This window comes from Sorex fumeus, unplaced genomic scaffold, assembly GCF_029834395.1.
Source record: "Sorex fumeus unplaced genomic scaffold, SorFum_2.1 ptg000019l, whole genome shotgun sequence".
NCBI lineage: Eukaryota > Metazoa > Chordata > Mammalia > Eulipotyphla > Soricidae > Sorex > Sorex fumeus.
The window spans coordinates 15,614,343-15,637,896 of NW_026606076.1; positions in this window are offsets into that span (position 1 = coordinate 15,614,343).

Below are 23,554 nucleotides of genomic sequence, written 5' to 3' on the forward strand. Positions count from 1 at the left end.
CCCATACTTAACACAAAATCAAATCTAAGGGTGGAAAATTCTTAGAGAAACGGGCCTGGAGAGGGACGGAAACACCCACAACTCCATCTCGTGGCGTTTCAGCCTAACTTCCGTGGTCCAATTTTTCGCGCGTTTAAGATTCTCAGCACTTCTCTTTGCTTAAATGTTAAGTATGAGGTCATTAAGGATCCAGCATGCAGCTTGGGTCGCTGCAACGGGAGCAGAGAGGATAGGGATTTTGCCTTGCATCCATAGGACCCAGGCATAGTCATAGACTTCCCCTACAGTTCTTCAGTCATGTCCATAGTGATTACTGCGTGCAGAGCCAGGAGAAGGCCCTGAGCATACCTGGGTGTGGCCACAACCATAAAGAAATGAACAAGAAAGAAAAGTAAAACATAGGGCTTCAGTTTCTTGATGGCGAACTCTCTCACCGCGAGTTGAGTTTGCCAGAACTGTATAATCTTCCATTCCCCACGTTGGTGTGGAAGACGGTTAGAGTACCCTGATAATGTGAGGTGATAGGGTGTGGGTTGCCCATAACAAGAAACATTCAAAGGGCTCGGTCACAGGCATCACAAGGTGTGTTCAAAACTTTTCTTGTACAGAGAGAAAAGAACAAAAAATGTAAGAAAATCACCGTGCCTTGCTCATTAACGGCTCAGTTCAATCCTCTGCACCCCTCTAGGTTCAGAGACAAAGCTAGGGCAAACCAGTCGACCCCCGAGGAGATTCAGCTATCCAACCCACAAAGATCTGAAGGCTGGATTCAAACCCAAATTAGTCAAGTGAAAGACAAGCAACCACAGCCTCCCCTACCGCTGCACCTGTGGAAGTGGCTTACTTGGTCCTTAATTACCCCATACTGAACACTGAAGCAAACACAAGGGTATAAAATTATTAGAAACCAGCCCGGAGAGGAACAGAAACGTCCACAGCGCCATCTCTTGGCGTTTCGGTGGAATTACCGCGGCCCGATTTTTTCCACGCTTAAGATTTCAGCCCATTTCTTTGCTTCAATGTTAGGTATAGGATCATTAAGGATCAAGCAGCTGCTTGAGTCGCTGCAGTGGCAGCAAAGCGGTTCGTGCTCTTGGCTTGCAGTCACAGGCCCCTAGTTCTTTCTCTGAATCTCCATGCAGCCCCACCATCATGCCGGAGTGATTTCTGAATGCAGCTTCAGGAGAACCTCTGCGCACTGCCAGATTTGTGTCCCCCAAATCATGAAGAAATTAAATAAAACCAAAGCAGCCTCAGTCCCTTGGTGGAAGATTCGGTGGGTTCTGAGCTGTATCTTGCTGTATCACTGACCCCTATTCTTTGTTGAAGAGGGTTGGGGCATCCTCAGAACGCGGGGTGATTGCACATGAGGTTGACTATAACTGGAAACCTTTCAAAGAGTTGGGTCACAGACAGAGCAAAGACGGCTTATAACTTTTCTTGTTCAAAGTGAATAGAACAACAACAAAATAATCTCACCCTGCTTGTAATCAACCAGATTCAATGCCAGGTACTCAATTGTCCCCAGAACCCTGTGGGCACACACCAAAGCAGCCCCACCAAAACCTTTGATGCCAGAGCTATAGTATAGCTGGTAGGATATTTGCCTTGCATACAGTCAACCCGTGTCTAATCCCCGGCATCCCATATGGTCCCCCAAGTACCATCAGGAGTAATTTCTGAGTGCAGAGCCTGGAGTAACCCTTGAGAATTGCTGGGTGTTACCAAAAAAGCAAAACAAAATTCCTTGACAGAAATGATGTATTTAGAATTTCCAGGGAAGGGGATTGCTCAGTCTTAGACTCATTATTCCTGTGTTCATTAAAATTCTTCTTAACATACCCTAGTTCCTCTGATGACTGTTACCTTCACCCCACACATTTGGAAATGCAAGAGTTGAATCTGGCCTCTGCAAACCTCCTCCACAGAGAACAGAAGACGTGGTACTTCTCATGTGTATAGGAACCCCAAAACTCAGGATGGAAGATGGCACTCTCAGCAATGTGGGGTGCTGTGATATGGGCACATGGGGTCTTGAGACCCTTAAGTCTGAGTTGGTTGTAGATATCATACTGCAGGAAGGCAAGCCTCTCCTGTGTCACCCTGTTCGCTCTCAGGCAGCTGGCTCTGGAGCACAGCCCACTGGGTGTCTCTCCATGCAGAGGGTGAGAGGGGCGAGCCCCAGGCAGCATAGACACCCGGACACAGTTCACCAGTTTATTCTCTGACCTGAGGTCCAGCAGGACTCTGCAGGGCCGGAAGTTGCTGGACTCTCATCCCCTCCAGCCCTTGGCGAGTCGAATCCACCAGAGGTGGCCTGCTCTTGGCACATGTATCCCTCAACCCCCACACCACCCCACCTGGTCCACACCTCCATTTCTGACTATATGATTCAGGGGAGGGTTCGGAGGCAGAGGTGAGGCAGCTTATGGAGTTGGGCTGAGGTGGGAGGGCACACAACTCATCCAGGGGGCCCTACATTGTCTGGAGTCCGACTTTGGTTCCCACACTCGGGGACCCCCCCACCTGCCCTTCTCCGAGAAATTTCTGGGGAAGCCAATGAGCAGTCTACCTGGAACAGGAGGGAATCCAGTGGTCAACAAGGAGGTCCGGAAGCACCAGATATTTGGGGGAACAGGACGGGAGACAGGTTTAGGAGGGCTGTATCAGCTCTGAACCTGAAAGTCTTTGTATGCGGTGCAGAGGTGCTAAACTTCCAGCTAAACTACCACTGTGCCCCCCCCCCCAAGAGAGGAGGGGAGAGGCTTGGGGGTCCCCCGGGAGGCTGAAGAAGGAAGGAAATTCCTTTTGTCTGACCATGAAGCAGTTGCAGGAGAAGATAAATGGGTCGGCTAGAGGCCTCATCACCATTAGTGCCCCCGTAGGGGTGTCCCATCTGTACCCCCTTCACCTCCGCGACCCCCGACTCTCTCAGCTACTGAAGCAGAGAGCTCCTGTTGGAAGCCGAACTTCTGGTCTGGCTGTCTGAATTCAGCAGCTGCCATATTGAGCAGCGACAGGATCCATCCCTGGGAGCACTGAATGCCAGCAGGGTCTCTGCCAGGGCCCCCCAGAACTGAGGGGGTGTGAGCAGGGCTTGTCAGGGGCATGGCTAGCGGGTGTGGGGACCCCCATGTGTGCTCCCACCGCCTGCTCCACGGATCCACCAGTGGTCCTTGGGGACCGGAGTGCGGCCACCGCCATCTGGTTGAGCCCAGTTCCTGGCCCACAGACCCCCGCAAGTGCAGCTCGTGGCCCTGGCCCCCAGTGGCCTCAGCCTGGTGGCCGAGTTCTGGCACAGGTAGGCAAAGGTCTGCCGTCAGCAGGGACAGGAAGGTGAGCTGCACGTGCTCACTGGGGCACCGATCGTGTCCACTTAGGAGAACTTCCCAGGCAGGAGTCCAGGGAGAGTGGGCCACCAGGGGCAGGCCGGCCAGCCCTGGTTCTTCCTCCTGGTTGCACTTGGTTTTCTTTTTCCACATCTGGAAGTGCTGACGGCTCATTCCAGTCAGGCCTCGGGGGGCACTATGGGGTGCCCGAGATCAAATTCCGGTTGATGTGTGCAAGTCAGTGTGTCCCAGTTGGACATCGCTGGGGCCCGGCTGAAAATTTTTTCCCTCTGGAGACGCCTGTGCTCTCTCCCCAGCGTATGCTTCTCTCTCAAACTTTCTAAGTAATTTACTATAAAAACTATCTTGTTGGAGCCCGAGTGATGATATAGCAGGTAGGGCACACAGCAGACCAGAGTTCAATTCCTGGCATCTCATAGTGTTTCCCTGAGCACAGCCAGGAATAATTCCAGGACAGAGAGCCAGCAGTCAGCCCTGCGTATTGCTTGGTGTAGCCCAAAAAGGAAAAGAAAAAAGAAAACTATCTTGCTTCACACACACACACACAAACACACACAATTTTTAAAAATCCAGTTGAGCCTCTCTGGCTCTGAGCTTCAGCAGAGTCTGTTCCAGCAGCTGGCACACTTGTCCCTGTTCTCCCAGTCACTGACCCCAGTCATTACTCAAGCCTCAGTCAGTTTGCACCTTGTCCCCAGACCTTTGGTTCCTTCCAGCACATAGGGCCCCCAAACTGCCACCATGTCTATGGGTTCCCCGCCCTCTCCCACAAGCCAGTCTCTCTTCCCAACCTGCCCGAGTTCCAATGACATGACTGACCTTCTTCCCTCGACGGAAGGAGCTGTACCAGCTTCCTGGCTTCTCCCTGGACCATGAGGCCAGTTTCACCTGGGGGACACAGGGAGTCAGTGGAACACAGGTTTTGGCTGCCTCCTACCAGCATGATTTTTATGAGGGGGGGTCAATTCCTATGCAATGCTAAGGGGTTTGTGGGCCCCTCCTGGTGAGAATTGGTTGTTCAGACCTTGAAGTGCTGAAGGCCTCCAGTGTAATACCTGTGTGTGGGGGGACATGTGGTTCCATGGACAAAACTCAGTATTTGCACGTACAAGGCATGTGCCCCACCTCCTGAACTACCTCTCCAGACCCTGCCCTGGCCCTTGTGGCCTTGTCATCCCAGGCTGGAAACTGGAGGCGTCTGGGTCTCCCATCGTGCTAGTGGGCTTCAGGAAAGGTTCGATGCAGCACACACTCTTCAAGCAATGATGGACAGATGGAGCTTGTGGGCAAATGCCCCTAGTTCTTGGCCCGCTCTATGCTGATGTGGAGCAATTCCCAAGTGCTGTCTGCCTCACACTGTCTCTCAGATGTCCCCAGTGAAGCTGAGTACACCCAACAATGACAATGTAACTAAGCTCCCTTGGGGCCACTTCCCTAAGTTTGTCACCACCCACCATCCCCCTCTTGCCTTCGGGGGCTAGATTATACTGGAGACTCCTGCCTTTTACACAACTGACCCGGGTTCCATCCCTAGTATCTCAGAGGTTTCCCAGAGACCTGCCACGAGTGATCCCTGAGCATTGCTACATGTGATCTGAAGACTAATAATTATCATTAGTATTAATTTTGTTTGCAGGTCATACCTGGCAATGCTCAGGGATCAATCCTGGCTGGTCTAAGGGACCCTTCAGAGGACTGGGGATCCAACCAGGACCAGCTGCATGCAAGGCAAGCACATCCCCTCTGAACTAGCTCTCTGGCCTCACATTTGTTTGTTCTTTTTAAAACAAAAAAAAGGTTTTATCTGGACACTCTCAGGAAGGAGAGAGAGAGATAGAGAGAGAGAGAGAGAGAGAGAGAGAGAGAGAGAGAGAGATCGAGAGAGAGAGATGCTAGAGAGAACACGTTGGTCCCAAGTGGAGCAAGCCTAGGAAACAAATGTGCTTATTCGGGTAGAAGGGCTTGTCTCAGGAGCCGGGGGAAGGCTCAATGTGACGGCACAGAGGGGAGGGCGCTGGCCGTACATGCCACTGACCTGGATTTTATCCCAGGATCCCACAGGTCCCCCAAGCACTGCCAGGAGTGAGTCTTGACGCAGTGCCAAGGTGCTTGTATCTATATCTCACAGTGATTCAACTAAAAACACACACCAAAAAAAAACCTTGTTGAATGTGTGAGTCTCTCTCCTTGCTGGCCCTTAAATACATTGCCGAGGACTGGAATGTTCCCTTGGATCACGAGCCTATTTCCAGTTGATTCTCAGTCACTCATTTTGAAACATTCATACACCTACGACCTCTGTCACTGAAAAGTTTTTGAGCCCAAATCACTGTCTTCCCTCCACAGATTCTGATCTCTGGCACTGCCTAACCCACCCGTGCTCCATTTTCGTGGTGTGATGCTCAGGAAAGCTATTTTCAGTACTCATTCCCCTCACCCTCTGACATTCGTTAATCCTCACTTCTCACTCTGGTTGTGGCCTTCCTCACACATTCTGACTCTGCTCACAATATAGAAATTCACCATTCGGGTTGAAGTCATAGTGCAGTGCTAGACATTTGCTTTGCATGAAGCCAGCTCAGGTACAATTTCTGGCATCCCCTATGGTTCACTGGGCACTGGAAGCAGTAATTCCTGAGTGCAGTGCCAGGAGAAACCTTGAGCATCACCAGCTGTGTCAAAGAAAGAAAAAAATGTCAATAAAAAAGGAATAAACTCATTTTTTTATTTGAGTTGATGTAATTTTTCAGCTAGATAGAAGTAAATGTTGCACAACATTTCTAATGTAGGAACAGTCATGAGGAAAAGGAGCACCATATTATTTTAAGAAGAATTTGTTTCGGTCAATTATTAAATGAAGTACAAAATATGCATGTAAGTAATAAACAATGTTTTCAAAATAGCATAGGAAAAGGCTTGGAGCAATAACACCACCGGGAGGATACTTGCCTTGTAGACAGCTGTCCTGGGTTCGATCCCTGGTACAACATATCACCTGATCCCCAGAAGGAGTGATCCCTGAATATGGACATAAGTATGAACATATCAACTATCATAAGCTCACTTTATTCCATTATATCTGCAATAGTATAATAAAGCAAGAAAGAAGATACACGTTGAAAAATATAAATAGATGTCTTGATTCACTGTTGATGAAGGATCTACATTGGTTAATAATTGAAACCTCCAAAGAAAACTATCATTCTGATAACACAAGTCATAAAAGAATTGCAAAGTTAAAGGATTTTCAATAGTCTTACTCATATAAAATAATTCTAATTGGTCCAAGAAATTCTCTCTACCCTGCTCACAGTCACTCTCCGTACACTCGGGTAAAGCCTCATGTATGACTGGATCCCCAGAAAACCCAGGTATGCGGGACTTTGTGACAGAGAACTCAAGGTTTGATGGAACCAGGAATGGGGATCCTTCACCCGTATCCCCGTTTCCAGAAACAGCAGTCACACCCATAAACCACCTATGGCTGGTGCCAGATAATCTCATCATTGGCCACCATCCAGAGTCACATGTCCTCTTCCAGAAGGGAGCAGAACATGACACTTGCCATAACCATGCCGCTGGACCCCGTGCCAGGCTGTTTCACTTGGGGAACCCCAGAGGGCGGCCAGTTGAGACCCCTTCCCACCTCAAGGTACCCAGCCCTGGCAACCAAAAACCTCCAGAACTCAACCGCCACCATGCTCATGGCCACTCTCCACACAATCTGGCTGAGCCTCACCCACAAGTGAACTTATTCCTGGACCGCACGGCAACATTTGCATTCGCACTTCATACGGCCACACTTCATACCACACACCACTCAAACTCCAAAAGTACCACGCTACATTTGATGGTGTTCAAGTAAGAAGCAACCAATCTTACCAATCTTAGAGGGAAATTTTTTTCATAGATAAATATATATATATATGTATACATACATATATCACATCACACAAGGCTCAACCTTTAACAACATGTGAATGATCTCTTATAGAAGAACTTAATTGCCTGTGGGTGAAATACAACAATCCTCACATTCTTTCCTCTAAGGAAACTTTCTGTATCATGTTCACTGGTTTTTCATAACAAACAATACAAAATATATTACTTCAGTTATGCTTTGGGGCAGGGGTTGGGGTTTGGCATGGAACCTTCCAAAATATGTTAGTGGGAATGTGTAATTGTGGTGGAATTGTTGTTTGAATATTAAATGTAATCAAATATTGTGAACTACTTTATAAAATTTAAACAATTTTAAACTAATCTAATATCCGAGGCCAGTGGAAACAGGGGTCACATGGACTGGTGAATGGTTGGAAATTACAACAAGGGTGTGGGGGTAGAGGGTAGTTAAGATAGAGGAGGATTCATCATGACAGCATAGTTGGAAATGATCACTCTGGACAAGAACTGAGTGTTGAAAGTCGGTAAAGGGATATACATAACTTTTCAGCATCTGTATAGCAAACCATAATGCCTAAAATAAGATAAAAAGAATGAGACAGAGAGAGGTGTCTACCATAGAGGCAGGCTGGGGTGGGGGCGTGTGACTTGTATGGGGTGGGAGGTAAACTGGGAACACTGATGCTGGGAAATTATGCTAGTGGAGGGATGGGTTTTAGAACATTGTATGACTGAAACCCAATCATGAACAGCTTTGTAATGCTCTTTCTCATGGTGATTCATTTTTTAAAAATTTAATAAGAATAATAATAAATAAAAACATGTGTGTTCATGGATTGATATGTTCCACAGATACTACAATTAATCTGCTTTTCCTCCACCCATTCTGTCCTCATCATTTAATGAGAATTGGATATACTCTGCCATGAAAAATGAATCGTGCCATGGCCTCACCCAAGCAAAATATCAAAAATTCCTCAATAGATCCTCTGCCCATATCTCCCTATCTCCAGGAACTCAGCAGTCACACCCATAAGCCACCTCTGGTTGGCGACAGATAATCTCATCATCGGCCACCATCCAGAGTCGCATGTCCTTCTCTCCTGGAAGGGAGCATAATATGACACTTGACATAACTATGCCACCGGACCCTGAGCCAGGCTGTTTCAACCTGGGCTTCCCAGAGGGGTTGGGTGAAACCCCTCCCCGCCCCAAGGGACCCACCCAGTCCCGGCAGCCGAAAACCTCCAGAACGCAACCACGGTCATGCTCATGGCCGCTCTCCATACATTTGGACTGAGCCTCTCCCATGATTGGATCCCCAGAAAATCCAGGTATGCAGGATTTTGTCACTGAGAAATCTGGGTTCAATGGGAACTGGAATAGAGATCCTCTGGCCATATCCCCCTGTCTCCAGCAACTCAACAGTCATGCCCATAAGCCAACTGTGACTGATGCCAGATAATCCCATCATTGGTTACCATCCAGATCACATTGCCTTCTCCGCATGTCTTTCTCTACTGGAAGTGATCATAACATGACACTCACCATAATAATGCTTCCAGACCCCGCACAGAGCTGTTTCACTCCATATGCTCAAGTCATGCCTCACCCATGAGTGAACCTATTCCTGGACTGTGTGGCCACATTCACAGCTGTGTGATGCTTCATAGGACACACCCTACCCATACTCCAAGAATACCGCACCGCATTTGATGGGGTTCAAAGTAGGAGGCAACCAATCTTAGAGGGAAATATTTCTTTATATATATATATATATATATATATATATATATATATATGCACAGAAGGCTAAGCCTTTAACAACATGTTATCTCTTACAGAAGGGCTTAATGGTCCCTGGTTGAAACACAACAATCTTCACACTCTTTTCTCTAAGGATACTTTTTGGTAGGATTTTCAGCAGTTTTTTTTATAACAAACAATACAAAATATGTTATTTCATTTCTGCTTTGGGGCAGGGGTTGGGGTTAGGATGGACATATCTAAATTATGTTGGTGGGAAGTTACAATGGTGGTGGAATTGGTGTTCAAATATTAAGTGTAATTCTCAAATAGAAAGCAGTTGTCAAATATTGTCAACTACCTTATAAAATTAAAATAAAAATTTAAATGAACAAACAAAATTTTTAAAAGACTCAGATGTATACTAATTAGTCCTTGCTGATTTATTTTCTGATGCTTCTATTTGTAGTTCTCAAAGTTTTGTTGGAATAAACAATACAAAGTAAATTTGTTATGTTCCAAAAGGGATAGATTGGGATTGGGAGGGAAAATGGAGATGTTGGTGGAACGACAGTCACACTGGTGGTTTTGGGACACTAAATGCTTGAAATAAGTAAGTATTCTCTACCCTGGGCCTTTCTGTAAGCTTATTTTATTTTGATCATTTCCTGGAGACTGGGGAGGAGCTCTACAGAGGTGCCTGACAGGGTCCCCCTCTCTGGAAAACTGCCCAGATGCAGGCCCAAAGGTTTGGGGTGCAGTTCAGTGTTCAACTTCAGTGTTGGGGGCAACCAGGGTTGTTGCTGCTGACTTCACACCCAGCGAGGCAGACGCGGGGAGGGGGGAACAAAGGGAGCTCGTGTTCAAACTTGGGGTCTTTTGCCAGCTTGGTATGTCCCCCAGCCCTTTGAGATGTTGCCCTGGCTTGTGGCAACGCTTTGAAACCATTTCAAATTCAAACATAAGCCAAGTTATCGGTGTTCATCTTAGATGTGAAGAATGTATTTGCTACAGTTGAAGTAGCATAAATTGAAGCTTCTCCACTTGAGCCAAATGAAGATACAAGATACACTGTTTCCCTTAAATCGAGACACCCCGATTCAAATATAGAAAGTTGAGATGAACGCACTAGAGTGAGGAAACAGGTTGGGTCTGGGCTCCAGAATCACGGCCAAGTTACATCATGAGTTAAAAAAATAACCCAACTTAAATTCTCAGAAACGGACAGCATTTTAATATGATGTCACTCAATTCCCCTCCCCTCCCCCTCATTGAAGTCGTCATAAAAAAGAAATTGACAAACGCGTCTCTGATCCATTTATTTCTCCCGTTCTCGCTTTGTCCAAATGAGGTGAGGGAGGAGGGGACACTGTTGGGTTGCACAGCAATGTCCTCCCGTTTTTCATCGATTTGCTTGAGCAGGCCCAGTAACATCTCCATTGTGAGACTTGTTACTGTGTTTGGCATATTGAATACATCATGGGTAGCTTGCCAGGCTTTGCCGTGATGGGGAGATACTCTCAGTAGCTGGCCGGGCTCTCTGAGAGGGATGTAGGAATCAAACCCTGCTCAGCCAGGCTGGCTGCATGCTAGGCAAATGCCCTACCGCTGTGCTATTGAGCATGACAAAAACTTACCCCCGCCCCCAAAATTTAAAATAAATTTTTTAAAAAATATAATTGCTGAAGAGCAAGAAATGGGTGTTTCACCTTGGGTTATCAGTTCCAAATCTGGCACCTGCCCCCACAGCAAAGAAATTTCATAAACACACACCTCTGACCCTGACCCAAGGTTGGCTCTAGTGGGACATGAAAAGCAGGGTGAGGAGCTGTCAGAAGGAAACTCCCCAAAAGTTTCTCAAGGAATATCTGCACCCAATAAATGATGTCAGCAGTATAGATGCCTCTACCAACCGGGTCCGCACCACGCTGGTCACCAGTCATCAAATCCAACTCATCCCCCAGGACTTAATCCACCACCTGCCAGTGGGACCCTCTGGATGAGGTGAGGTCCCTCCCTCCCCCCAGTCCCTTCCTCCCTGGCCCAGTCTAGGCGAGAGCAGCCCCCATCCTGCTCACCTGTCATCTGAAGATTCTTGGGATTCTTGGGAAGCTCGGGATCCCCAGTGCAATTTCCTAGACCTCATCCTAGCAAATCAGAGTCCACGACTGACCACTTGGATGCTGAGGCAGGCAATGAGCCAAACCCTTTTCCAGGGACGGGGAATACCTATGGACACGCCTCCTATTGGTCCATGTTTTGCCCCAGTTCTCTCTCATTTGCTGGCAATGAGCCAAACCCTACCGGGACATACCTATGGACTCGCCTCCTATTGGTCCATGTTTTGCCCGGCTCCTCTCTCATTGGCTGTTGCTAAGGCCCAGAACCACCGGTTTCTGGGGGCGGGCTCAAAGTCGTGTGCTCCTTAGCCAGGAGACCTTTGTGCTCCTGCCACCAACTGACACTGGAGCTGGCTCCAGCCAGCAGCTTCTCTTCCCCAACATTAGATGCTGACCGTTAGGCTACAGATCCTGTGCTTCATCACCGGAGCTAGTCGTCCAGTGCCTGTTTATAAGTTTTCCGCATGTTTTGCAAAACCCAGGACAAATACCCAAACCTTAGCTCGAATTCATTAGAAGGCCTCAGTGAAACCTATATATCAGAGTTTCAGGAATTAAGATCAATCTTACGATATTTGAAGTTTAAGTTTAGCCAACAAGAGATCTGTCCAGGTTTTCATAAGATCCACCTGCCACATTTCTATTTGTGGGGTGAGGATTAGCACTTCCTAATTGAGAAACTTTCTATAAAACTTGCCCTGCATGTGGCCAGCCCATGACTTTGAACTTGGCACCAGGCACGGTGAATTTTGATGTACCCATTACAAACGTGGCTCCCCCAAACCCAGTGATTGTCGCTCAAATATAAAGAATCTCAGACAACCCTGCCTTTCCTTAGTATTTATGGTTCACGGAAGAAGGCAAACAAAACAAAACATGACTGACAGTTACCGGAATTTTACATTCAAACTAATACATAGAACGCCTCATCTTTGTTTTCTTTTATGTCAAAATCTTTAATTTTTTTTATTTTAACAAATCACCATGAGACACAGTTACAGACTTACAAACTTTCATGATTGTGTTTTGATCTTGAAATCTCTTGAGACAAATAAAAAGTGTTTGTATGAAGCTCATAGCTCTGCGCATGTTGTGTAATAATACCCTCAATATAATACTCAGGAAGATTACGGTATTTTATTGGAGTGACTGAGAAGTTATGTATTTTTCAATATATTGTGGTATTTTGCTCAGTTTAAATTGTTTCTTGGTTACGGGTGTGTCGACAAGGTCTTATAAACCTGTTCTCTTTCCCCTGGCAATGAGGCAAGGCAGTAGAGAAGTCCAGTCTTTGGTCCCAAAGCAGGACCCAGAAGCCTGTTGGCTGGATATCCCTCTGTAAATGCACTATCTAAGTACCTACAGTAAACTCACTGCATGCTTTAAATGGTGTGGTAATAATACTTTGGATTTTTTCTTTTGTTTTGAGGCTCTCCTGGCAGTACTCAGGAAATACTCCTGGCAGGGCTCAGTGGATCATAGGGGATGCTCAGAATTATGCTCAGATTAGTTGCATGTAAGGCAACCATCCTACCTGCTGTACTATCACTCCAAACCCTATTAAGTAGGATTTTAAATGGAAACTTCATTTACCCTCCATAAGACGATAATTTTTTTTTCTACAGTGAAACTTGTCTCTGAGGGGTAATATGGTTTCCATTCCATATTTTCAATTACAGTCACAGATCATATTCAGTAAAAGTGGCAATGTGTTCACATTGCTGTGGTTAGAACTGGGGTCAAAATTTATGAGTTATTTATATCTTTATTGAATCAGCCTGCATTAGAGCATTACAAAATTGTTCATGATTGTGTTTCAACCATACAAAATTCCAACACTCATCCCTCCCACCAGTGTAATTTCCCAACACCAGGGCCCTCAGTTTCCCTCTCACATCTTCAAGTCACACCCAACCCCAACCTGTCTCTATAGCAGGTACCTCTCTACTCTTTCTCTCTCTCTTTTTTCTCTCTCTTTCTCTTTCTCATTTTAGGCATTATGACTTGCAATACAGATGCGGGATGTTATCATGTATGTCCCTTTATCAGCTTTCAACACTCAGCTCTTGTCCAGAGTGATCATTTCCAACTAGTGTTGTCATAGTGGACCCTCCTCTATCATAACTACTATCCAGTTCCCGCACCACTGACCAATCACTGACCGTTCAACTAACTTGAGAGTTGTTAATTTAGATTAAATAAAATTAGAGAAAGATCGCTTTACCCAGGAGGCACCTGGTCCTATTTTCCCAACTGCACGCCCCAGGGCAGTTTAGCTTTTTTGATTTTTTTTCTGCCTGACCCCAAAGGATTCTTCTAGATCTCAGAGACAGAAGCACTGTTTTCCTCTTGTTAGAGGCTGTGTCTTAAAGTTAGTGACCTACTATCAATATGTGTGTGGCCTCATGGAAAAAAATACCAGTAGATGCTAAAGAATCAAACAGCACCTGGCCCAGACAAGGTCAGACCTAAACACCTGAAGAACCTGCAATCAGTACTCATCAATACACTGGCTCAGCTCTTTATACACTACCTATCTGAATTCAAGTTTCCGTCCCAATGGAAAACCAGCAGGACTGTACTACTGTACAAGAAGGGAGACATCCACGACATTGGCAACTATCGCCCGATCTGCCTATTGTCTGTCGTCTATAAGCTGTTCACTCAAGTCATCCTGAATAGGATTAGTGGAACACTAGATGAAGAACAACCATGCGATCAAGCTGGCTTCCGAAAAGGATTTAGCACAATCGACGATATCCACATGATAACCAAGCTCACTGAGGTTTCTCTGGAGTTTAAGATGCTGTGCTGAATAACGTTCATTGATTTAAAGAAGGTCTTTGATTCTCTTGAGACAGAAGTGGTCATCGAGGCCCTAGCCAAACAGGGTGTTCAGAGTCAATACATCAGGATCCTCCGTGAGCTGTATTGCGGATTCACTACCAGGATCTCACCATTCCACAGGGAGGTGATCATTGATGTCAAGAGAGGGGTTCTGCAGGGTGATACTATTTCACCGAAACTCTTCAGTGCCACCCTTGAGAACGTCATGCGACGACTGGAATAGGCAGGAATGGGAGTGAAGATAAACGGTCGATAACTATACCACCTCCGCTTCACTCATGACATAGTTTTTATAACACCAAACATCAGCCAAGTGGCACAAATGCTAGCCGACTTCGTCCGTGGAAGGGTCGGACTACAGATGAATCTAACAAAGACAATGTTTATGAGAAATGGTCTTGCTCCAGGCGTTCCATTCACTCTCAATGGGATAAACATCTCCGAATGCAACAGTTATGTGTACCTAGGTCAAGAAGTCAACATGACTAATGACCTGGCATCTGAGTTGCGCAGGAGAAAGAGAGAGGCTTGGAACGCCTTTAAGAACGTCAAAAAATAGCTAAGAGGACAAAGAACCTCTGGTTCCGGGCACATCTCTTTGATTCCACTGTTATTCCTGTATTAACATACACCTCAGAGACCTGGGCCCTACTCAAACATGATGAGAACGCTATTTGGGTCTCCCAAAGAGAAATCAAAGCTATGCTTTGAGTATCACTCTTCACTCAAATGAGAGAAAGAATTCGAAATTCTGACCTCTGTCGACAGTCAAGAATCAGAGACCATGTCTCATTTGCCAAGGCGTCAAAAATCAGATAGGCTGGACACTTAATGAGATTTGGAAATGACCGCTGACTAGAGCCATTACTGACTGGATTCCACGGGATGTCAAAAGATCACGTGGCCGCCCACCTATAAGATGGTCAGACTTCTTCGTCAAGACCCTGAAAGATTGATTTAAACCTCTTCGTGTCCTAGAATGAGCAGAAGCCATTGGGCTACATTAGCACGCGACAGGGATGAATGGAGAGGTTGCTGGCGCCTGCTCGAGTGAATCAATGAGTAATGGTATATCAAGTGATCAAGTGATCAAGATGCTAGTGATAAAGGAATAAGAAAGAATGAAGAGATTGTACACAGAAGTTTCAGGTCAGTGATGTTCCTCTATGATTATAATGATGGATAAATAATATGAATTTCTCCAAACATCTAGAAAGTATAGCATTGAGAGTGAATCATGGGGCCAGAATGATAAGGGTAGGGTGTTTGCCTATTATGTGGCTGACCTGGGTTAAATTCCCAGTATCCCATATGGTCCACCCATGCACTACCAGGAGTAATTCCAAACTGCAGATCCAGGAATAACCCCTGAGAATCGCCAGGTATGACCTCAAAAGCTAATAATAATAATAATAATAATAATAATAATAATATCCATCATATCTACTTTAGAAATGTCTTTGATGATTGTTAAATGAAGCAAGTCAGAAGAAGGATAAACACAGGATGATACCACTTGTATGAGGCATTTAGAATAACTGGATGAAGAAATGCAATGTCTTAAAGAGGAGGATGCTCTATTCAACCTTAGCCTCAGGATAGAGAGAGGAGAAAGAAAAAAATGTGGAAGGGAGGGAGAGAAAAGACAGAGGAGAAGGAATGGGGGTCAGGTCTGGAGATGCAGGTTTTATTAACGAAAGATAGAACCAAATTCCCTAACCACAGTGTCAACAACACTGAAATCAAGTTACCTAAACTGTAACAGCCAAAGCGAGAAAGCGGCTTGTCCAGACGGCAGGGCTGGAGGTGGGTAGGGGATATGGGCAGGAGTCTGAGACCATTGGTGGGGAGAACTTAGCACTAATGCACGGATTGGTGCTGTAATGTTGTATGTCTAAAGCTCAACACTGAATAAATTTGGAATTATGGTGCTTTTTTATTTTAAATGTCTTGATTGGAAAATAAATTTTAAAAAGAAAAGAAATGTCTTTGATAATTAAATGTCATGGAAAAGAAAGTCCAAGCAGAAGGAGTACATCAAACTTAAACACTTCTGCACTGCCAATGAAAGGCGGCCAAAATTAAAACACTCCCTCAATGAACAGGAGAAAATATCTGCACAGCATTCGTGTGACAGAAACACAAATGTCCAAGATGTGCAAAACGTAGCAACGAAATAATATACTCAGAACTTATTCCTAGCTCTGTCCTCAGAGATCACTCCTGGTGGGCTTCGGGGACCCTAAGTGGTGCAGGGGATCAAACCCAGGCAGGCCTCGGCACTGTGCAAAGCAAGCTTCCTTCCCACTGTCCAAGTAATCCAGCCCCTATCCACATAATTTTAATTGATGCTTCCAGGACCTTGAGTCTCTCTGGAGTGATCCCTGAGCAGAGCCAAGTGTGCCTCCCACCAAAAAAGAAAAAAAATCACAAAATAACAAAACCATATCTTCCCCCTTTTACTTTTCATTTCCCCCTTCCTCCATGCCCATGCTTGCAAGACGTCAGTGAGGAACAGCTCATCAGAGATTCTGCCCTACTCAGTGTAGCCTTTCGCCACTAATCAAGAGCTGTAGGAATGTAAGTACAAGGTCGGCGTGCTGAGATTTTTTTCCTTTAATCTCATTTTTTTGCGCAAGGTTCAGCCTATTTTATTTTAGTTTTGCTTTTAGTTGGGAAGTCACACCTAGTGATGCTCAGGGCTCACTCCTGGGTCTACACTCAGAAATTCCTCCTGGCATTTCTTGGGATGTGGAGGAGATGGAGAGATAGAGTAGGAGTAGGGTGATTGTCTTGCATGCAGCTGACCCAGGTTCCAACATCCCTGACATTCCATAGGGTCCCCCAAACACTGTCAGGAGTACTTCCTGAATGCAGAGCCAGAAGTAACCCGAACATCAACAAGTGTGTGAGTTCACAAGGTAAACCACTGGGGCTGCTACTGCGATGCGTGTGTTTGTGTTCTGTGGCCCAGAGCTGGCTCCCCACCTCCCCAGGGCTCCCCAACAGAGAGAAAGAGGGATGGGTAGATGGGGGAACATAGTTGATGGTAAAAATTGCCCCTTTATTGGAGAGTTGCTAGCATGTTTATAGAATATCTGAAGGGGGATTGAGGTCAGGACATAGGTGTGATTGGTCATTTACATAGATAAACATTTGGCAGAGGAAATTCTCTTGGAGAGATCAACTCAAGAAGACACTGCCTCCAAGGGACATCTACATTGCTTTTTATCTTTCCCTCTAGTGTATAAGTTATCAATAAATGCAGTTGTTTTGATAAACAGAGTAAGAGGCAAAGATCCCAGCACTTAGTTCTCTGGACTCTGAGTGCAAGCAAGGCTTTTACCATAAATCCCAGACTAAGTCCTCAGGTCAGTTGAGCTTGTCCTTCCCAATGGGGGTCCTGTCTCTTAGGTTGTAAAAGTTTGCATCAAAACCATGCATGTATGCCTTTTACAATGTCCCATTTCGATGCCAGGTAGCTGTGCCACTGCCCCGGGTCCATCCCAGTCCCACGGCGGAACCTCCCTTTTGGGGTGTTAGGAACTACAACAACTGAAGCCTGACTCAAGTAATTATGACCAAGTAATTATACCCAGGAGCAGATATAACTTAGAATCAATCAATTCCCAAATATTAGGAGCATAGCATTAATGGTCTTTCTGTGTTTAACCAAAGAACATTGCTCTATAGTAAAACATAGAAAAGGCTATAGGGGAGATAGAAAAGCAGGTAGATATATAGAGCACTTCAAATACAAAACAGTACAAATACAAAGTTCAGAATTACCAGAAAGTTTTGGCTTATGAATAATCAAGACTAACTTGGAAAGTTGTTGCAATGAGAGGTAAAATATAAGGGAAAGGTTAAGGATGTACTTTAACCAAATTAGGTTTTCCAGCAAGAGCTTGTTAAGCTTCTCTAGGAGGAATAAAGGGGACAATTCACTGATGAAGTTTAAAGCACTTAGGGTTAATATCCAACACAAAGGAAAGGTTGAAGATACACTTTAATAAATTAGGGATGTTAGCAAGGGCATGGGAAGCTTCTCTGAGAGGAGGAAAGAGTCAATTATTCTGTGAAGCCTAGGGCACTGAGGGTTGATATCCAACAAAATGTGACAAAAATAAATAAAAAATAAATTTGTAAAACGGAGAATTTTTTTCCTGGTGCTGTTTTTGTGGGACACACATTGGAATGTTAAGCTCACCTGAGTTCCTATACTGACATTCCGTTATACTCATGATACTCTGGAGTTTTTTCTTCTTTGTTTTGCTTTATGCTTTTGAGCCACATCAAGTGATGCTGAGGGGTCTTCCTGCCTCTGCACACAGGAATTACTACGGATGGTGTTTGGGGCACCCTATGGGATGGAACTGGTCAGCTGCGTGCAAGGCAAGCAGGAATTACTGTGGTTGTACTCAGAGGATACTGGGGATGGAATCCGGGTTGGCTGTGTGAAAGGCAAGTGGGGACCCTATACGATGCTGGAGATAAATATCAAACCCATCACGAGCAAGACAAGCTCCCAGCCACTGGACTATCTTTCTGGCCCCTTTTATTGCTTTTAATCTGTATTTTCATTTAAAGTATTTTTTAAAACTTTTTGGTGGCATAACCAGTTCTTATAGTAACGCATACAACAAGTCACTTAGAATGTTTACATCCTCACTCATTTACTGACACAGAAGCTCTATTTACCTTTACACTCTGATTAAACTTTGTTTTATGAGTTCACTTTTCTTTTATTAATCTTCCCCCATCTCTTTATGCATTCCTCATTGATTTTTAACTTTTCTCTCAAATGCCCTTTTTTTCATGTATTTTTCGTAGCGCCTATGATTTAACAACCAAAGTATTAGAACTATTGGGGGAGGCAGCCACAGTGAACTGGGGAGGGCTCTTGCTGTGCATGCAGCTGATGCAGGTTCGAACCCCAACAGCCCATAGGGTCCCTGAGCCTCCAGGACTGATTTTTGAGTGCAGAGCCAGGAGTAAGCCCTGAGTAATGCTGAGTGTGGCCCCAAAATAAACAAAATAAAATTAGAACTATCTTATCTAGTTCAGATTAGTTAAATGATTCTAGGGTTGTTTACGGATGTTTAGGGATGTTAGCAAGGGCATGGGAAGCTTGCTAACAAAATAGCATTGTTTAGGTTGTTTTAAAAATTTTAGAGTTTTTAATTTTGGTAAGAATTTTCTATCACAATACCAGATGTTCTGATTCATGAATATTTTATGTACTCAAATGTCTTTTTCTGTCTTCCAAATATGGTACTGGAGAGGTAGCACAGCGTGTAGGGCATTTTCCTTGCACGCGGTTGACCTGGGATCAATTCCCAGCATCCCATAAGTCCCCTGAGCACTGCCAGGAGTAATTCCTGAGTGCAGAGCCAGGCGTAACACCTGTAAATTGATGGATGTGACCCAAAAAGCAAAATCATATCAAAAATATTTTTCTACCATTTAAACGTTTTGACCAAGAATTTCTTGAACCAATTAGAATTATTTTATATGAGTAAGATTGCTGAAAATTCTTTAATTTTGCAATTCTTTTATGACTTGTGTTATCAGAATGATAGTTTTCTTTGGAGAGTTCAATTATTAACCAATGTAGATCCTTCATTAACAGTGAATCAAGACATCTAATTATTTATATTTTTCAATGTTTATCTTCTTACTTGCTTTATCATGCTATTGAAGATACAATGGAATAAAGTGAGCTGTAGTATATATTTAGTATAGTTCATATGTTCACACTTATTTTCATACTCAGGGATCACTCTATCTGGAAATATGTGGTAGCCGAGATTAAACCCAGGACAGCTGCGTACAAGGAAAATATCCTCCTCACGGTGCTATTGCTCTAGGCCTTTTCCTATGCTATTTTGAAAACATTGTTTATTACTTACATGCATATTTTGTACTTCATTTAATAATTGACTGAAACAGATTCTTCTTTAAATAACCCTGTGCTCTTTCACTCATGACTGTGCCTACATTGGAAATGTTGTGCAACATTTGCTTCTATCTAGCTGAAAAATTACATCAACCCAAATGAAAAAAATGAGTTTAATTCCTTTTCCTAAGGACAATTTTTTTCTTTCTTTTCCACATTTGGTGATGCTCAAAGTTTCTCCTGGCCCTGCACTCAGGATTTACTCCTTCCAGTGCCCAGGAAACCATATGGGATGCCAGAGATTGTAACCGAGCTGGCTTCATGCAAAGCAAATGTCTAGTTCTGCACCATGACTTCAATCTGTATGGCCACTTTCTATATTGTGAGCAGAGTCAGAATGTGTGAGGAAGGCCACAACCAGAGTGAGATGTGAGAATAAACGGATGTCAGAGGGTGAGGGGGATGGGTACTGAAAATAGTTTTCCTCCATTTCCACCAAAATGGAGCAGGGGTTGGGTTAGGCAGTGCCACATTATTATTCTGATAATCTGTGAATCTGTGGAGAGAAGACAGTGATTTGGGCTCAAATAACTTTTCAGCGACAGAGGTTGTACGTGGATGACCAGTGTTCCAAAATCAGTGACTGAGCATCAACTGGAAATACACTTATGATCAAAGGGAACATTCCAGTCCTCGGGGGTATATTTAAGGGGCAGAAAGGAGAGAGACTCACACATTCAACAAGGTTTTGTGTGTGTGTTTGTGTTTGTGTCTGTGTGTGTTTAATTGAATCACTGTGAGATAAAGATACAAGCACCTTTGCACTGCATCAAGGCCATTCCTGGTAGTGATTGTGGGACTCTGCGTGATGCTAGGGATCGTGCAATCACACTGGCCCCGGTCTCCTGAGACAAGCACTTCTACCCAAATAGCTGCATTTGGGTTCCGGGCCTGCTGTACTTGGGACCAACGTGTTCTCTCTCGCATCTCTCTCTCTCTCTCTCTCTCTCTCTCTCTCTCTCTCCCTCTCTCTCTCTTTCCCCTTCCACAGAGCATCCAGATAAAACCTGTTTTTATTTTAAAAGAACAAAGATTGTTAGGGATCTCTGACGCAGACAAGGACCATGCAGAAATGCCATCAGCAAGCAGGCAGTTTATTGAGCTGGTTCGCCAGAGTCAAGCCATCCCACCGACACGCAGGTCCAGTAGGTGAGGAAAGACCCCGAACTTCTTCAGAAGGGAGCATTTATAGGCCTATACTGGCCATTACAGAGGATTTGAAGGTCTCAATTTACGTAAGTGCCTGCTCCGGGCTTCACGTGATATCTGGGTCTGAGGGCTGAGCCTGGACCCATGGCAACTGTTTCATTAGTCAACCACAAGGTCTTTTATGAAATTAGATTATACCTTTATATGGTCATAGCTCAGGGGCCCATACATTCCTCCTGGAACAAGCAGATAATAGAGGCGTGAGTGGAAACTATACTATCTTCATTGTCCTTGGCCCAGTCCGAGGCTGTCCTGTCCTAACAAGATATGTGAGGCCAGAGAGATAATCCAGTGGGGAGGCGCTTGCCTTGCTAGTATGGCTCCATTCAACGAGGGAAGGTCATTCATGCTGTTGGGCCGCAGGTGGGCCGGGAGGAGAGAGGCTGGCTTGCGAGAGAAGGCGGGGGACCCAAAGACATGGTGGGAGTTTGGGGGCCATGTGTTCTGGAAGGACCCACTGGCCTCCCGGGTACAAGTTTCAGCCTGATTGGGGCCTGAGCAATGACTGGGGTCAGTGATTGGGAGAACAAGGACAAGCGTGCCAGCCACAGGAACAGACTGTTGAAGCTCAGAGTCAGAGGCTCCTCTGGATTTTTAAAATTTGTGTGTGTGGTGTGGTGTGTGTGTGTGTGTGTGTGTGTGTGTGTGTGAAGCAAGATTGTTTTCTTTTTTCTTTTCCTTTTTGGGTTACACCAAGCGATACTCAGGGCTGACAGCTAGCTCTGTGTCCTGGAATTACTCTTGGATGTGTTCAGGGGAACACTATGGGATGCCAGGAATCGAACCTGGGCCTGCTGTGCAAGTCTGTGTGTCCTACCCACTATATCATCACTCGGGCCCAACAAGCTAGTTTTATAGAAACTTACTTAGAAAGGGTTAAAGAGAAGCACATGCTGGGGAGCGAGAAAAAGGCTCAGTCGGGCCGCAGTGATGTCCAACGGGGACACACTGGCCTTGCACATGACGACCGGGGTTTGATCACGGGCACCCCATAGTACTCCCTGTGACCCACCTGGAGTGATCCCTGTGCACCGCCGTGTGTGCAAAAACAAAACTAAAACAAAGCCAAGTGCAACCAGGAGGAAGAGCCGGGGCTCGCCAGCTTGTCCCTGGCGGCCCTCTAGCCCCCGAATCCTGCCCGGGCATCCACAGTTCTCCTACATGGATGCCGATGGCGACTGGGAGAGCGGCGTGCAGCTGACCTTCCTGTGCCTGCTGAGCACCAGCACCTGGCAGTCCTTCACAGGCCTGTGCCAGAACAATGCCGCCAGGCTGGACTTGGCGGCGGGGAGCCAGGGCCTCATGCTGCACTCCCGGGAGGCCACGGGCCAGAAGTCGGGCCTCAACCAGATGGCCAGATGGCGGCTGCCGCACTATGGTCCCACTAGGACGGCTAGGTCAGCGGAGTAGGCGGTGGGAGCGCGCAGGGTGTCCCTGTGACCGGGGAGGGGCCAGGCCAAGACCCTGCTGGAATTCAGCGCCCCCAGGGATGGGTCCTCCCGCTGCTGGATGTGGCGGCTTCCGGTTTCGGACAGCCTGACCAGAAGTTCGGCTTCCAATGGGGGCCCGTTTGCTTCAGTAGCTGAGAGTCTGGGGGTCACAGAGGAGAGGGAGGGACAGATGGGACGCCCTCACAGGGGCACTAATGGTGATGAGGCCTCCAGCCACCCTATTTCTCTTCTCTTGCAACTGCCTCACTGTCAGATAAGAGGAATCTCCTTCCTTCTTCAGCCCCCAGGGAGATCACCAAGCCTCTCCCCTCCACTCTTGGGGGCACAGTGGAAGTTTAGTTGGAAGTTTAGCACCCCTGCACCGCATTCAAAGGGCTTCCAGCTCAGAGTTGATACAGCCCTCCTAAACCTGCCTCTAAACCTGCCTCACATCCTGTTCCCCCAAATATCTGGTGCTTCCGTACCTCCTTGTTGACCACTGGATTCCCTACCATTCGAGGTAGACTGCTCATTGGATTCTTCAGAAATTTCTGGGAACAGAGCAGGTGGGGGGTCCCCGAGTGTGGGAACCAAAGTCGGACTCCAGAAGGATGTGGGGCCCCCTGGCGGAGCTGTGTGCCCCCCATCTCAGCCCAACTCCAGACGCTGTCCCACCCCTGCCTCTGAATCCCTTCCCCTGAATCATATAACCAGATCAGGTGTGGACCAGGTGGGGTGGAGTGGAGGGTGGGGCATGACCCCGACCCCAATGGTGCTGCCTTCATTCTCAAGGGATCTGTGTGCCAAGAGGAGGCCTCCTATGGTAGATTCGACTCCCTTACACCTGCCAAGGCCTGGAGGGGATGAGAGTCACCAATGCCCGGCTCTGTAGTACCCTTCTGGAACTCAGGTCGGAGAATAAACTAGTGAACTGTGTCCGTATTCTGTGCTGCCTGGGGCTTGCCCTACTTACCCTCTATGTGGAGAGAC